Here is a 14,862-nt window from a genome sequence, read left to right as displayed (position 1 = left end):
TGCTCCAAAACCAACTTATGAATAAAAATGTCTGGTTACACCATTCTTATCATACTTTAATCAAAGTAATGGAGCATATGCCTTTGATTTATAGATGTTAAGGCCAGAAGGGACCATTATAATCATCGTCTGACCTGTGCAACAAAGGCCTTAGACTACTCCCTAGCAATTTCTGCATCAAACCCATAACTTGTCTTTTAGAAAGAGGCCTCCAATCTTGACGTAAAGATTTCAGGTGACCAAGAACCTACTGCCTTCCCAGGCAAGTTATTCCATTGGTTAATGACTCCTACTGTAAAAAAAAAAAAATCTGTGCCTTTCTGATCTGATGCATGCATCTCACGAAGTGGGTATTCACCCACGAAAGCTCATGCTCCAAAACGTCTGTTAGTCTATAAGGTGCCACAGGACTCTTTGCTGCTTTTTCTGATCTGAATTAGTCTGGCTTCAGCTTCCACCCACTGGATCTTTTTCTGCCTTTATCTGTTAGATCAAAGAGCCCTCTACTATCAGAAGTCTTCTTCCTGTGTAAGTACTTATAGGGCATGCCTATGCTACAAACTTTGGTCGATACAAGTTATGTTAGCATAAAGCACTGCAGTTAGTGTATCGCTTATGTGTGTGCAAACTTTGTTCCTTGCGTTGGTGCTGCACGTGCTCACCAGGAATGCTTGTGTTGATGCACAGTGCGGTGCACCTGGGGTAGGGATCCCAGTGTGCAACCCACCACTGTCCAGTGCAGTGTCTTTTGGGAAATTTTAGCAGTGCATGGTGGGCAGAAACGAGTCACACAAGGGGTAACTGGGAGCAAAGGTCAACTTCCCTGTTTGCAATTGTCTCCATCCCATAATGGTATCTATATCCCATAACTTTTGCACCTTTTCAAAAATCCCACAAACCCATGGAGCCCTCCTCATTGTCCACAGTCTGACAGAAGCATGGAGCCTGAACAGCTTTGCACTGTTTTCTTAAGCATTGCAAACACAGGAAGCACAATCCTCTGGTATTTGCAGAACTGTATGAAGAAGGAAATCAGGAAGGAACAAGAAGTTTTCTTGAAGGACAGATTGCTGTGGGACATAGCAAGAACCAATTCAAGGTTGTTGGTGGCATTCATGGAGCAATTACAGATGATGGAGTGCCACATCTGGGTCTGAGATTTGGCCTGCACATCCCTATTTTGGCACCAGACCACCTTGCCACAGAGCACAGGAACAGAAATGGCTACTTTTCAATGGTTATGCAAGCATTGGTGGCTCACTGGGGATGCTTCATCAACATTGGCCAGTTAGGGAAGGTGCCTGATGCTCACATCTTTAAGAACACAGAACTGTTCAGAAAGCTGCAAGCAGGGATTTTCGTTCTTGACTAGTGAATTATCATTAGGAATATTGAAATACCAATAGTGATCCTGGGGACCCAGCCTACTCCTTACTTCATGAAGCCATAGACTGGCCACCTCGACTGCACTAAGGTGAGAGTTCCTTGACAGCACTAAGGAACGATTCAGCAGGTGCAGCATGACAGTTGAATGTGCTTTAATTTTGCCCTTAGAAATGACTGCTCCCCTTAGAGAAGAGAGTGGTTAATTGATTCTTCACAGCTTTGTTCAAATATGGTAACAGTTTGTACTGTGCACAAGCCCACTGGGAGAGAGAGTTCTCCTTAATAAAATGGATATATTTAGCAATCGAGATTCTCTTTATGAAAGAGAATTTCCCTTATAAAATAATTAATATTTAAGCCTACTTATTTATCCATGATCTCTGCACAATGTAAATTTCCGTTATTTAACTTGCCTTATTTGCTACATTTAAAGCGATTGCTATCGGTCATGATAAAAGAGCTTGTTGGCTAGAAAATCCAAAGATATATGACAGCTGCTAGAGTGGTGAAAGTTTACCACTGGATACCACGCAGGGATTGCTTTCTTCTTTTTAATATTTACAACTCATTTGAAGGAGAACAGCAACAGCACAATGCTAACATTTTTCCAGTTAAATGAAAGATGATGATAAAGTGAATGATGAGGGACAGGGGAACATGATGTAGAGATAGGTGGAGCTAGTAGAGCCCGGTGTCAGATCCAGTGAGTGACAAAAGCACACTTTAGACCTAGCCAATATAAGAAGTCTGCTAGCAACAAATACATATTAAGATTGAGAGTATATGAATAGAACCATGCTGCAGGGGAAAAAGGCTTAGGAGGAGATCACAGTGAAACAAGCCTCAACTCCAGTCAGCGTACACAGGATTTGTTATGAGGGGAGACTAAAATGTTTGCACATTATTGCTGAGGCACAGTCTTTCTTGAATTTCCCATGGGGGATATATGGCTCCACACCTCCTACTCAGGCCAATGGCTAAATGCCAGAATTTGACCTTTCAGGTAAAAAGACAACTGCTTAACTTACATTTCTGCCTCATGGAGCTAAAGTGGAGTTTCCTATTGAAAACAAGAGGAAGGTGCTTAAAAATTGATTGCCTGAGGTGTCCTTCTGTATTGTGGAAATGTTTTCCCTAGTCAATGGATTACAAAAAGTTAAGGAAATGAAAATGAATTTAAAGAGATAATTTGCTGAGGTAGGGGGCATGTGGTGGTGGAAAGCAACTCTGTAACACACCTGAGATTAATGGTCTCTAGCAAAATCTCTAGAGAAAAGAGATTCAAATACAAAGGCTTGTGAGACTGAAAGTAGGAGAAAATAAAGAAACCAACACTGACTAGAGAATTTTCTTGAGTTCCCAGAGAAAAGGGGAAGGAAGAAGAGCTTCTCTTCATCTTCTGAGTCTACATTTGTTTAGGGAAAAACAACTGTACAGTCAAATGAGAAACTTAACAGTGAGGGGAAAAGTTCTGATTACAGGCAGGTAACAGCTTGAAACTTCTTGCTGAATTAAAGCTGATTCATACAGATGAATAACAGATGCAAGGGCAATGTGACTATAAGATGGTACATTTTCTCTAAAACCCAGGCTGATGGGATTTTATCTAAAGATAAAATGGAAGGAATTCCCTGTGCAAGATCAGTCTGAAAGGTGCTCAGAGAGAGAGCAGCTGCCTATACGCTCAGGTGACTAATAGAAGGATACGGTTCTATTACACTGTATTATCTCACTGAAGAATCAAGTATGGCCTAAGGTTTAATGGGGACAGTGTCCATATATGACTTGGACTGAAAAAATAAAAGTTCTTTGTTATAAATCATTTCTTTATAAGCATCTAAATCCCTGTCCAAACTAAAACACTAACAAAACAAAACAAATATAGTACTTAAAAATCCCTCAGGTTGCTTTAACACAACCTTTAGATGTCTCGATCAGTCTTTTAGGGTGTTTCAGCACCCCTCCTGAACTGCTATATTGCAAATCCTCTTTAGGCAAGTCCTTGTCTGTAACAGACTGTTCAGTCTCATAGTCAATAAGAAAATCAATTTGTGAATTGTTTTCAGTTTTTCAAGTGTGTCTGCTCTCACTTCACTTGTCTCTGCCAACTCCTTAGTCTTGAGTAGATGCTTACGACTCTTTCATAAGATTTTGCCTTTATCAGAGGTTACTGACTATGAATGAGATGACTCTTCTTTGGTCACTCTAGCTGGCCAGTGCCCATCTTGCCAAATTCTCACCATCCCTGGAACTGATAGCCAACTGCGATGGAACATCATCGTCAGCAATGAAGACCAGAAGAAGATCATCCTGGTGGATGTCACAGTGCCCTTTGAGAACAGGACCCAGGCCTTCCATGATGCCTGAGCTCGAAAGGTGGAGAAATACGCTCCTCCGGCCAACACGTTGAGAACTAAGGGTTACCAGGTTCAGACAGATGTGCTGATCTTTGGATCATGGGACCCCAGTAATGAACGAGTGTTGAGAGAATGCAGAATCGGACAGTGATACGCTTGGCTGATGCGGCAACTCATGGAGTTGGACGCCATCAAGTGGTCAAGGGACATCTACATAGAACACATCACCAGACATCAGCGATATCAGGAGGGATGGGCTGGAGTGCCGATGAGAAGCACAGTGGGGAAAGTAACTGAAATAATTTCCTCATGGATTGTATTTTCCAAATGGACAATCTACCCTAAATGCTCAATTACTGAGGGACAATCTACACTCATCCCTATATTTGCTTTTTTCAACCAACTCTCTGTACAACTTTTCATGAGTGATGTACCCGAGTATTCGGATTCTAATATCTAAAGCATATTGTTAAATTTATTCACCTTAATTTGGATTATTGCTGATTTATGCACTATATGTATCTTATGATTTTTTAAAACATTGTGGATAATCTAAGCACTATACCCAGATGTACAGACACTCTTTTCTTAACTTGTGTACTATATATATTTTTTAACAATAACTTTAATTCATTTTTTAATTCCTTTTTATAGTTTAGGAGCTCAGTTGTGGTGCTCACTATGTTCTGTGCTTCAGTAGCTGCCAGAAACCCATCAGAGCAACCTCATGTATGTAGCTAGATGTGGTGAAGTGGTGATGGGTTAACTGGGTTACCCAGAATATTATGAGATGGAGCAATGCTTTACCCTGTTGGGATTCCCTCTGAGACCTTTTCCACTTGGCTTACCTAGAACACCTCATCCGGTTCTGAGAGAACACTTTATTCAGTTCTCTGAAATCCAAGAAATCAGTTAAACTCCAGACTCATCACTGAAGATTCTTGATTGGCATACAATCAAACTGAAGTTGAGTTGATCAAGCTCAAGTGTAAGGGGTGGATACAGGGTATAATACACATCCAACACACACAAATCATGAATCAGCTCATGAATACACTTACAAAATATTAACTGTTAGTATTAAGTGTATCACACACTTTATGATTTGTCTATTAATTTTTGTAACCAATCCTATGAACTATCCATGAGCTGCAAAATATGGTAGTAAGCAAAGCTGCAGCTGCAAGCTAATTACACTTTACTCATCTTACCATTTCTATATCTACTAGCTACATGTTATTTACAAGGCCACTTATAACTTTATGCTTTGTCTCTTGTTAACCTGTTTCCCAACTTCTCTTCCTTACTTCTTCATGCATTGTTCATACGAGGTCTACACTTCCCACTCTAACTTCCTGTTTGATTCAGTGGAAGGTGCACCTGTACTGTTTGTGATGCAGCTGAATAAAGCAGCAAGTCCCCAGTCTTCAGTCCTGTGAGTAGGCTTTATTATCATTGTTCTTATTTTTGAACTGAGTGGTCCCTTTCAAAACTAGGGCTGGCATATTTGTGTCTGTTTAGTATAAACATGGTTATTTGGGACCCAACTGTGTTCCTGTGGTTTCCTCATATTGTGGTTTGTTGTGTAAAGAGCAAAAGACACAATATCCAGCTGCAATTCAAAATGCCTTGTTATTTGCCTTTGCTGTGGTGTGCCCTCTCCCTTTGGACACTTATTTCAGACAACTTCATCTGACTCTTGAAGAGCAACTTCATTTCCCCCAAAAGGTGTTTTTAATAAGATCACTGTTTGACCTGTAGTCAGTACCTTCCCCACCTCTGTTATATTTCCCCCCCCTCCCCATTTGTAATAGGCGATAATATCACACTAGCTTTAAGTGCCCTGATTTTTACAGATGAAAAGTGTTCCAGCAGCACTAAGTATTTTATTATCACTAGGAGGACAACAATTCCACTTCATGGCAGCTTTTAATGATTTTGCAGAAATTGAATTGTCTCCATTTCCATTTTTGGATTAAAACCTGAGTTTTGCAATTTGGGAAGGCATATGTAGCCAGGTGCCTAAGGTACTGGCTAGGGATATAGGAGGCACAGCTTCAAGTCCCTCTTCTCCTTGATTCAGAGTTGAAATTTTCTTTCCAGATCATTCTCAATCAGCCAGAGAAGGTCCTCCCCTATCCCAGGTCCCTACCCTGGAGCAAAGCTACAGAGTGTGAGAGCATCGCTTGCTCTCTGGAACTGTGGCCAAGGAAAATGTCATAGAAACTGATATGTTTCTGCAAAACATTTTGTCTTTGATGAAACAGCATATTTCAACAAAATGAAAAGTCATTGAAATTGTTCTGACCAGCTCTGTGGCAAGAGACCAGAGCAGAGGATCAGATAAGTCGCTGCCACGTTTAATTTCTATGAATGGAACACATAGAGGAGCAGCCTTGGATAATGCACCATTCATAATTCAGACTAAGTTCTAGACCAGTCATTGTTCATCATACAGCACGGAGCCAAAGATTTTGTTACTGAGAGCATAGCAGCTGATGCTAATTTAGATTTACAGCCAAAGACAATGGCTAGCTTCAGGCCCTAGGCAACCCAAAAAAAGCACCAGTGACTGCACTGGCATTCTGGAAGAACAATTCAGTAATAACTCTTGAGACACAGGAGCTGTCAGTCCTGATATATTTATTACTATTTGTTATTGTTTTTGTGGTTTATGGCCCCCTCCCTTAATTTTTGGACTGTCTTTCTGCCAATGTATTTTGAAAATATTCTCACATGTTGTCTGGTCTGCTCCGGAAAGAAGTGCTAAATTGGAATTAACAATTCTTCTATATTTGAAAGACAGTGTTGACGCTTTTCCTGCTGTTAAGCAACAGACAATAGAGGCTGATCTGTCATTATTTACCTTGTGTGCTCTAATTACACTGCGACGCACACGACACACATACAGAATAAGTTAATCTGTTGAGGGGACGGGGTTGGGACAGGAAAATGTAGGAAAGAGGAGTGCTGAACCAGCCAGCCAGGCACAATGGCTGTAGGTACTAAGGACTTGCAGTTTGTTTGACTTCAGCTTTCATTGTGGGTCCTTAGCCAATCAGAGCAACAGAAGATAAATCCACAACAGATCCTCAGCTGCTGTCAATTGTACCCTGATTTATGGCAGCTGAGAATGTGGCCCATTGTTCTTAATGAATACCTCTACAAAATAGAGCAGTTGGCTTTGTTGGCTAAGCTGTATGCAGGATTGGTACTTTTCCTCAGTCTATACAAGAATATGCTTGAATTTATAAACTTCAGTATGTAGTGTTTCTGATAGGATCTTTTTAGGGAAATCTCCCTTTCTCCTCTTGTTTTATACCCATCATCCTTCACAAACTTCTGCTTCAATCAACTTTCTTCCATCTGGAGATGAAGTTCCTTTTGAAGCCCTGCAGATTAATCTAATGGAGTTACTAGAGGCACATGCCACCCCACCAGAGCTCAGCTTCCTGCTTGTGCACTCAGTCTCTGACAGTCTGGGGTGCAGAAAGGTAGACCCAGAAACAAATCTTTGTGTAGCAGGTCTGGAGCGACAGAACTGGGAGAAAGGAGAGGGCTCATGGGGAAGATAAAAAGATTTTGTTGTGGTTTTTGTTAAAACTAAAAATTGGAAATGTTGGTTTTCGGCAACTAAAAGCCAAAACATTTCCACTCATATCTTCTATTTTTCAGTTGTCAGAAGTAAACATTTTCCAGTTTTTTGGGGCTGAAATTATTGGTTTTCAGTTGCAACGATTCTTTCTCTCCATTTTCTTTTGAAGGCAACATTTACATTGAAATTTGTTCCTAGGCCCAAAAAACATTTCTCAACCAACCAGCTGTACTGAGGACTAAGCTATGCCATTCAGGCACAACTCATTATTGGGGGGCAGTGTGGAGTCACATTGCAATGGGGGATCTTGGGGAGGGATTTCACCTGGGAAAAATACAATTCCTTCCTGAACATGTCTGGTGCACAAAAGGATTGTGCACTATTTTTTTTTTTTTGGTCTCCCTCTGAAACCACTGCTTACCCCAATCCCTTAAAATAATCAGTTGTCCTAGTCTGAACAATGCTGTACAGACCCAAGCCACAGATTTAATGGTGAGCTCCCAGAATAGGATACAGCTGCTCTATCTGCAGTGCAGACATCGGTAATGTGCACCTTTCATCCTCAGACAGTGCTCAGTAAAAGCACACTTGTATTTTTTATACTGCTCAGCAACTGTTTGCTAAGTCTGGTCTATAGCAACGAGTTTCTATAAAGCAGCTGAACAGAAACCTTTTGTCACTCTCATTCTGCTATTTTTAGCAATATTTAGTCTGCACTAAATCTTAACAAATCGTCAAGGTTTATTTCACCTTCCAGAACAATGCACTATGATAGACAAGATAAAGATTTCTGGGAACCATCCCACACAGAAAATTGGTCCTATTTTGTGTGCACAATTTAGGGACTCATATTTTTCTTTTCATTTTTTTAAGGTAAATCAGGAAGTGAAATATGTATTTTTTTAAAATGCAGTCTTTGCAGATATAGCAAATTCATTGACAGTTTCCCCCAGTTTTAAATAGAAAGTGTTGCTCTCTGCATATCAATGCCAGCACAAATCAACACAAACAATTAAGTCATTAGCAAAGACTGTGAACACCAGTAGTCCTAATATTAAGCCTTCTGGTGCTCTCCCTGGAATTGTTTGACTTGATTGCATCCTGTTACATTTACAATCTGTTTTCTGTTATTGGCAGATAGGCTGACAGCCATTTAAATTCTTATTCAGAAAAATCCAAGAACACCCACCTTTTGCTCTCAGAAGGATGAGTCACTGAAATCAGTGACTGATGCAGGGCATTAAAGATAAGGGTCCATTTCTGCGAGGTGCTGAGTACCCTTAACTGAAGACAACACCTCACAGAATCAGGCCATTAACTATTATGAATGAATAGCCTAGTAGAACAGCCTGGGAGAGATGATGACTCTCTTTCTGCACAGTGAAGTGCTATCTGCTCCATTCATTAAAATGGAGCAGATTGTTCCTTGTGGATGCTCACCAGGCCTGTATGTGTGAGACTGTCCCAAACAAGGAGAAGCAGGAGTGAGTAGTTCCTGTGCTCCCTGAAGAACACACTGTTATTGCAAGTAGCCCCAGTGCAGCCATTCAAGGTGTGGGGAGGGAGAGAAGGAAGTTTCTTTCTTGTCTTCCTGCCCCTCTGTGGCCATGAAAACTCACAATCAGGGTTTTAGAGTCCGAGAGAAAGAGAGGTTCATGTTTCCATGCAGTGAAGATTTCAGTCCTTGCTTGTAGACAAATCCAGTATCAGGTGACAAAAGCAATTGAAGGAATAGGTAGCTTTAACATGTATGGAGAGTTCCTAACTATCCAAACAGTCTTTAATTCCTCACTTCACTCTGATGATCCACTTGACATAAAACAAACAAAGCCGATAACAACCAAGAATGTTCTATTCTTGAGCTGACTCCTTAGACAGATTGAGACACGTCCAAGATGCAGGATAAGTCTAATATACCCTTTAGAGCTGGTAACACAAAACAAACTCTACTAACTAGACTTAATATTTCTTCAGTTAAATCTTATCAACCAAAGTGCTCATTTTAACAGTGATTGCTTTGGATTCTTGCATTTGGTGAGATGCGTTTTAAGATCATTCTAATAGTGCACTGGATTGTGATGCCCCAGAAATATGTTCAAGTGGTTCCTTTTTTACCTGTGTGTTTCAGTTGCCTTTGGAGCACTCTCCCTTTCTCTGCATCCAAGGAAGGCCTACACTGGGGTTGGGTAAGGAGTAGATGGGCTGGGCCAGGACTAGGGAGATGCAAATTATACTCACATTAACTCTATCTGTGGGAGTGGGGTTTGGGAAGGAGTTCCTACAGGAAGCAGTAATCAGGAGCTTGGGTCTGTTGGAATCACCCTGTGGAGGTGGAGAGAGAACTGGAGTCTTGTAGTACAGGACAGTCACACAGATGGATTTGTACTGGTGGAAGATCTTCTTGGATCCACACACCTACATGGTCATTCTGTGGAGTGCTGGGATGGGGCAGGATCCTGTCCTGTTGTGCTGACTGTGGTAAAGTGGTTTTAAGGGGTTAACTGGCTTACTTGGAGTATAATGAGTTGGAGCCAAGCTCTACCCTGCCTTACTTCCTGTTCAGTTAGTGGCTGTTTCCCTCCCTACTCTGTTTGTCATGTAATTGAATAAAGAAGCATGTTCCCAGCCTGCAGTACTGTAAGTTTTGTGCATTGAGTGGCCCCTTTACAAAATGGACAGAATTCTCTGGAGGGAACCCTACTGAATTTTTCTCACCAGCAGCCCTGCCAGAGGGCAGTCTGAAACTCTGTTCCAAGTCCTGTTTCCACTGAAGTCATGATAAAAACCACCACTGACTTGAACAAGTTCAATATTTGGCCTACAGTCAGTGTAGCCGGCTGATTTGGAATTAGGTTCTTCTTTCTTTTCCTTGAGGGGTTTTTCAACACCTTGTTACTCTGTTGTGCATGTTGCTAAGCCCATTTTGTTTCTCTCAGTATGGGATATGTAAAAGCAACACTTTCAGGCACAATATACTTTTAGATTAGTATTACTCTACTAATACAGGGAATGAAAGATTTAAAAGTGTTTACCACAATTGTGTTTAGATAGGTCCAAAACCAGGAGTCACCATTTGCTATGGCCAATTGCCTTTAAGTCTGGAAAAAATTGACAAAAAATTATGACCTTTCTTAAATCTGTGCAGTCCCACTAATGTGGGTGTAGGTGTAATTGAGGGCTGGATTTAGTCCCAAATGTTTACTTCAGCATACAGTATATGAAGGATAGTATGAAGAGCCTTTGGATATTGTTCTGTCTTAATCTGTTCTGTGTTTCAAGAAAAAGCAAAGTTTGAAAGAATAAATGTCAGGCTTGCTTATTGATACTTATTCTTTCTGCGGCTAGACTAGTAACTAACTGTTAAACAAATGAATGTGTGTCTTGTTCAGCCTATCAGAACTGATCACAATTGTGTTAAACATTTTTAAATCCTTCACTCCCTATATAACCAGTAGACGTTAGAAGTTCCCCTAGTTATAGCTGCAGACAATTCTCCCTTTTATATGTTTGAACAATGATATGCCAGACAATTGGCATTTGGACAAATGTTGTGGCTCATGTTTCATCTTGCATATCTCATGCTTGAGAAGCAGCCAAGAGAGATGAGCGAGTATCAGCGAGGGCTAAGAGTACAGCTGGGAAAGCCTCAGGAGCACTAGGGGACAGAAGTGGCACAGAGAACAGGTGGGAGGTGCTGACAGTAACAGTGAAGGCCAGTTGTTCAACTAGGAGAGTGGTGGAGCTCTCGGAAGCCATTCCAAAATCTTTCAAACTAAATCTATTCTTCCTCCAAACTTTCATTTCACAGAAAATGAGCTTGAGCCCGCTCCTGTTCAAATGAATGGCAATTTTGTCATTGGCTTCAGTAGGAGCAGTATCAAGTTAATATGCAATTATGTTCTGAAAAATAATTTTGATTTATGTTATTAATTGTATATGGGTGTATTAACTTACCCAAACAGTATTCATTATGCAATAGTTTATGTTCCTTAATAACTTTTAGATATTACTACCAGTATATTGCATGATTCAGGTCTGCCTAAGCCTGTTGTATGCTTCAGGTATTTGTTACACACAGTCTTCTGACATTCTCTTTAGATTTGTACAAGCTAGATCCTGAGTGTGTATGGATCTCAAATGATATTATTATTATAGCACAAAAACTGAGCTAAGGACATTGTACAAAAGTGTAGACAATCCCTGTCGACAAATGCTTATGATCTAAATATCCCCAAACTGTAGTCAGATCATTAACAGTAGGGAATGTGGCTGGGGATCTCAAACTTTTTCAAAGTGTGCATCATATTTTAAAAGAAGGTCTGAAAGATTTTGCACTTGCAGTGGCCATCGTCCCTGACATTAGATGTTTGGATAGGGCTATCAATCACAAGAACTGAACTCACTTGGATTGTGATGTGTGATACTTGTTATAGAATCCAAATAAAAAAAATTCATTTCCTCTTTTCATTCTATTTTCCATCTAAATTTTCCATTCCACCTTTTTCTTTCCCTTCCCTTCCTTGATATCTCCCTTAGTTTTGCTCTAGAGTAGTCTCAAGTGAGCTATCTCCAGGCCAGTTCCCCTCAAATGCTCTATGAATCATTTCAAAGAAAGAAAGATCTTAAAAATCGACACATGCCCTCTCCAATGAGTTACAAGTAGAGCTGCTTGGAAAATGGTCTTCTCTGTGGCAAATTTAGAAAGAATTGAATTTTTTTTTCAAAAATTTCACAGATTTTTTTGTTTTTTGACAAGCATATGAAAAATGTTTAGTTTTTGAAAACCAAAAACCAGAAAAAGTATAAAGAACCAACAGTTTTCCATCAAAATGTTCATTTTGAAAGGCTGTCTTTTGTCATAAAGTTTTTGATATAGACTCATAGACTCATAGACTTTAGGGTCAGAAGGGACCAATGTGATCATCTAGTCTGACCTCCTGCACAAAGCAGGCCACAGAATTCCACTCATCCACTTCTATAACTAACTCCTAACCTATGTCCGAGTTATTGAAGTCTTCAAATTGTGGTTTGAAGACATCAAGCTGCAGAGAATCCACCAGCAAGTGACCCATGCCCCACGCTGCAGAGGAAGGCAAAAAACCTCCAGGGCCTCTGCCAATCAGCCCTGGAGGAAAATTCCTTCCCGACCCCAAATATGGCGATCAGCTAAACCCTGAGCACGTGGGCAAGACTCACCAGCCAGCACTCAGGAAAGAATTCTCTGCAGTAACTCAGCTCCCATCCCATCCCACATCCCGTCACCGACCACTGGGCATACTTATCTGCTGGTAATCAAAGATCAATTGCCAAAATTAAGCTATCCCATCATACCATCCCTTCCATAAACTTATCAAGCTTAGTCTTAAATATTGCTATCAAGTGTAGTTACAAAATTTGTTTGTGCATAGTAACCATGTAGAATTGATTATAGATTAAGATTTATAGGAAATGGTGTACATTTACCTACAGTACTACTACATGTATACACTTTCAGACTAGGGTCTCAAAGTACTTGACAACCTTAAGCTTCACAATACTTCCACAAGGCAAATATTATTATGCCCATTTTACAAATGTGGAAAACTGCAGCCCTGAGAAGTGAAGTGACTTGCTCAAGGTCACAAAGTGAGTCAGTGGCAGTGCCAGTATAAAATTCAGTTCTGTGCTTTAACCATTAGACACTGCCCCCCCCCCCCTTTTCGAGTTGAACTAGATGGTGAAACTGGGAACAGAAATGTCCTGGGGTAAAATCTTCTGATTAGAAATATTGTTCTATTTAATTTGTTTTAACGAAACAAGCAAAATTTTCAATTCTTCCCACAGCCCCTAATCCTGATATTTGAACAGACTACACTTTCTATTACAATTTTGCAGCTGAATGAGTCCTTTGATTTTCTGTTTTCACCGTTTGTCTACCAATCAAGAGAAATCTGTGGTTAAAAAGCAATGTCTACAGAACAGATACCAAGACTAAAATATATCATTCTGTTTCCAAAAAAGACTTCTACCCGAGCAAGCACTTTCTGTTAAAATAGAAGGAGTGTATCTGGAATAAGTGCATAGAGTGTGGTATCTGTGATTAATAAAATGTCTTATCTCCTTTGGCCAGTGCACATCTTGTAATTGGTTAGGAGCCAGGGTGACGTTCACTAAGGCAAACAAGTGCATGGAAACAGGACAGATTTTGCAGTTCATCAGAGAGATAGGCCTATCACACATCAATAACAGATGGTGCTCCAGTTGACTACAGGAAAAATATGACTCAGCTAATACAAAATGGGAAGTTCCAAGGCTGGATTTAAGCAAGGTTGCCTGCCAACTCTCACTCTTTTGCTAGTAATTCTCACTCTTTAAAAAAACAGAGGACATAAAGACTCAGAGATCTCACATGTAACCTAGCCAATATGCCTTGCTGTTAATGATAGCTAGGAAGAAATTACAGATATTTACAGTGAACACGGTAGGGGCCTTGGTAGGAAAATTGTTATCCAAAACTGAGAGGGGAAACTGGAAAGGAAAGGAAAAGGAAAGGCTGCAGATTTACATGATTCTCTTCTTTAGGAAAGTAACAAGATGCAACAACATCCTGAAAGAAGCAGTTAAAATCCCTTAGCTGCCATAAATGAGGAGTACAAAGAAAGAATGGATCAGCTATAAAAAGTGCAGCCACAGACAGACACTTTTGCCCTTCCAAAAAAACTGTTTCAGGTCCTTGCTCAGCTCCCCTGAGCCCTGTACCTTTCCCCCCTTTCTCTGAAGTTGTCAGCAGGACAGAAAATTCTCACAAGCAAGAAGAGTAAAATAATGGCAAGTCTTGAAAAGTCAGAAGGGCCTGATCCTCTTCCCTGTTCCATCCCATCTGTGCCACTGCAGATGCACAGAGGGGATAGTAAGATGGTTTCAATTGCAGTCTGGGTTTGTTTCCCTTTGTGAATGGGAATCCTTAGGTCACGCAGAGCTTTGGCAAGGAAGGAATCCTTCAGTAGTCATGAGGAACTTGAGGGAAGCATGGGAAAGAATATTTTTAAGTGAAGGCATCAAATTTGGGGTCTGCCAACCTGGACTATGGTCATTTAATCCTAATCCCTTGCATGCCCTATTTCGGCTCCCCAGACCTTGGATCTCACCACCTCTATTCTCCAACCCATATTCACCATCTTTCTTATCTTTCCCTCTTCTGTTATGGACAGAACTGGCCTGGCCTAACCCTGCTCCCCACCTAAATGCATTTCTCTTCCTTTGACCCTTATCCCTTTGCTGAAAAAGATTCCGCTAGTGTCTTCTTCATCATTTTACCTCTGCAGCTATCTCTGGCTGTGAGTCCCATGCAGAAGGCTTCAGATAGTATTTGTATACCTAGAGGCAAACCTTGTTCTTTATTACAGCTGGTTGGGGGGAAAAAGTCAAATTTTTTAAATAAGAAGGGACATTTTCCTGCAAAAAAAATTGTGACAATGTTCCTGTTTTCCTACAGCTCTGTTCCTCAGAATTTGGGATCTGTGGTTTCTGTGGGACAGTTTGACA

At 40.6% G+C, this 14,862-nt stretch overlaps 1 long non-coding RNA gene across 2 annotated transcripts in view; it reads left to right on the top strand.

Moving 5' to 3' along the window:
* Window positions 1–490: 490 nt before the first annotated feature.
* The window catches only part of LOC115652498, an 89,664-nt gene continuing 75,292 nt past the window's right edge, over window positions 491–14,862 (top strand). The window contains exons 1-2 of one of the 2 annotated variants that reach the window (XR_004000659.1): window positions 491–528; window positions 5,112–5,178. This is a non-coding gene — a long non-coding RNA (uncharacterized LOC115652498). Of the gene's footprint in view, window positions 529–4,453; window positions 5,179–14,862 lie in introns of those variants that run through there. The other variant, XR_004000658.1, reaches the window with a different exon arrangement.

Source organism: Gopherus evgoodei, chromosome 5, assembly GCF_007399415.2.
Source record: "Gopherus evgoodei ecotype Sinaloan lineage chromosome 5, rGopEvg1_v1.p, whole genome shotgun sequence".
NCBI lineage: Eukaryota > Metazoa > Chordata > Testudines > Testudinidae > Gopherus > Gopherus evgoodei.
The sequence above is the reverse complement of the archived record's forward strand: the minus strand, read 5'-3'. Positions and strand labels throughout refer to the sequence as shown.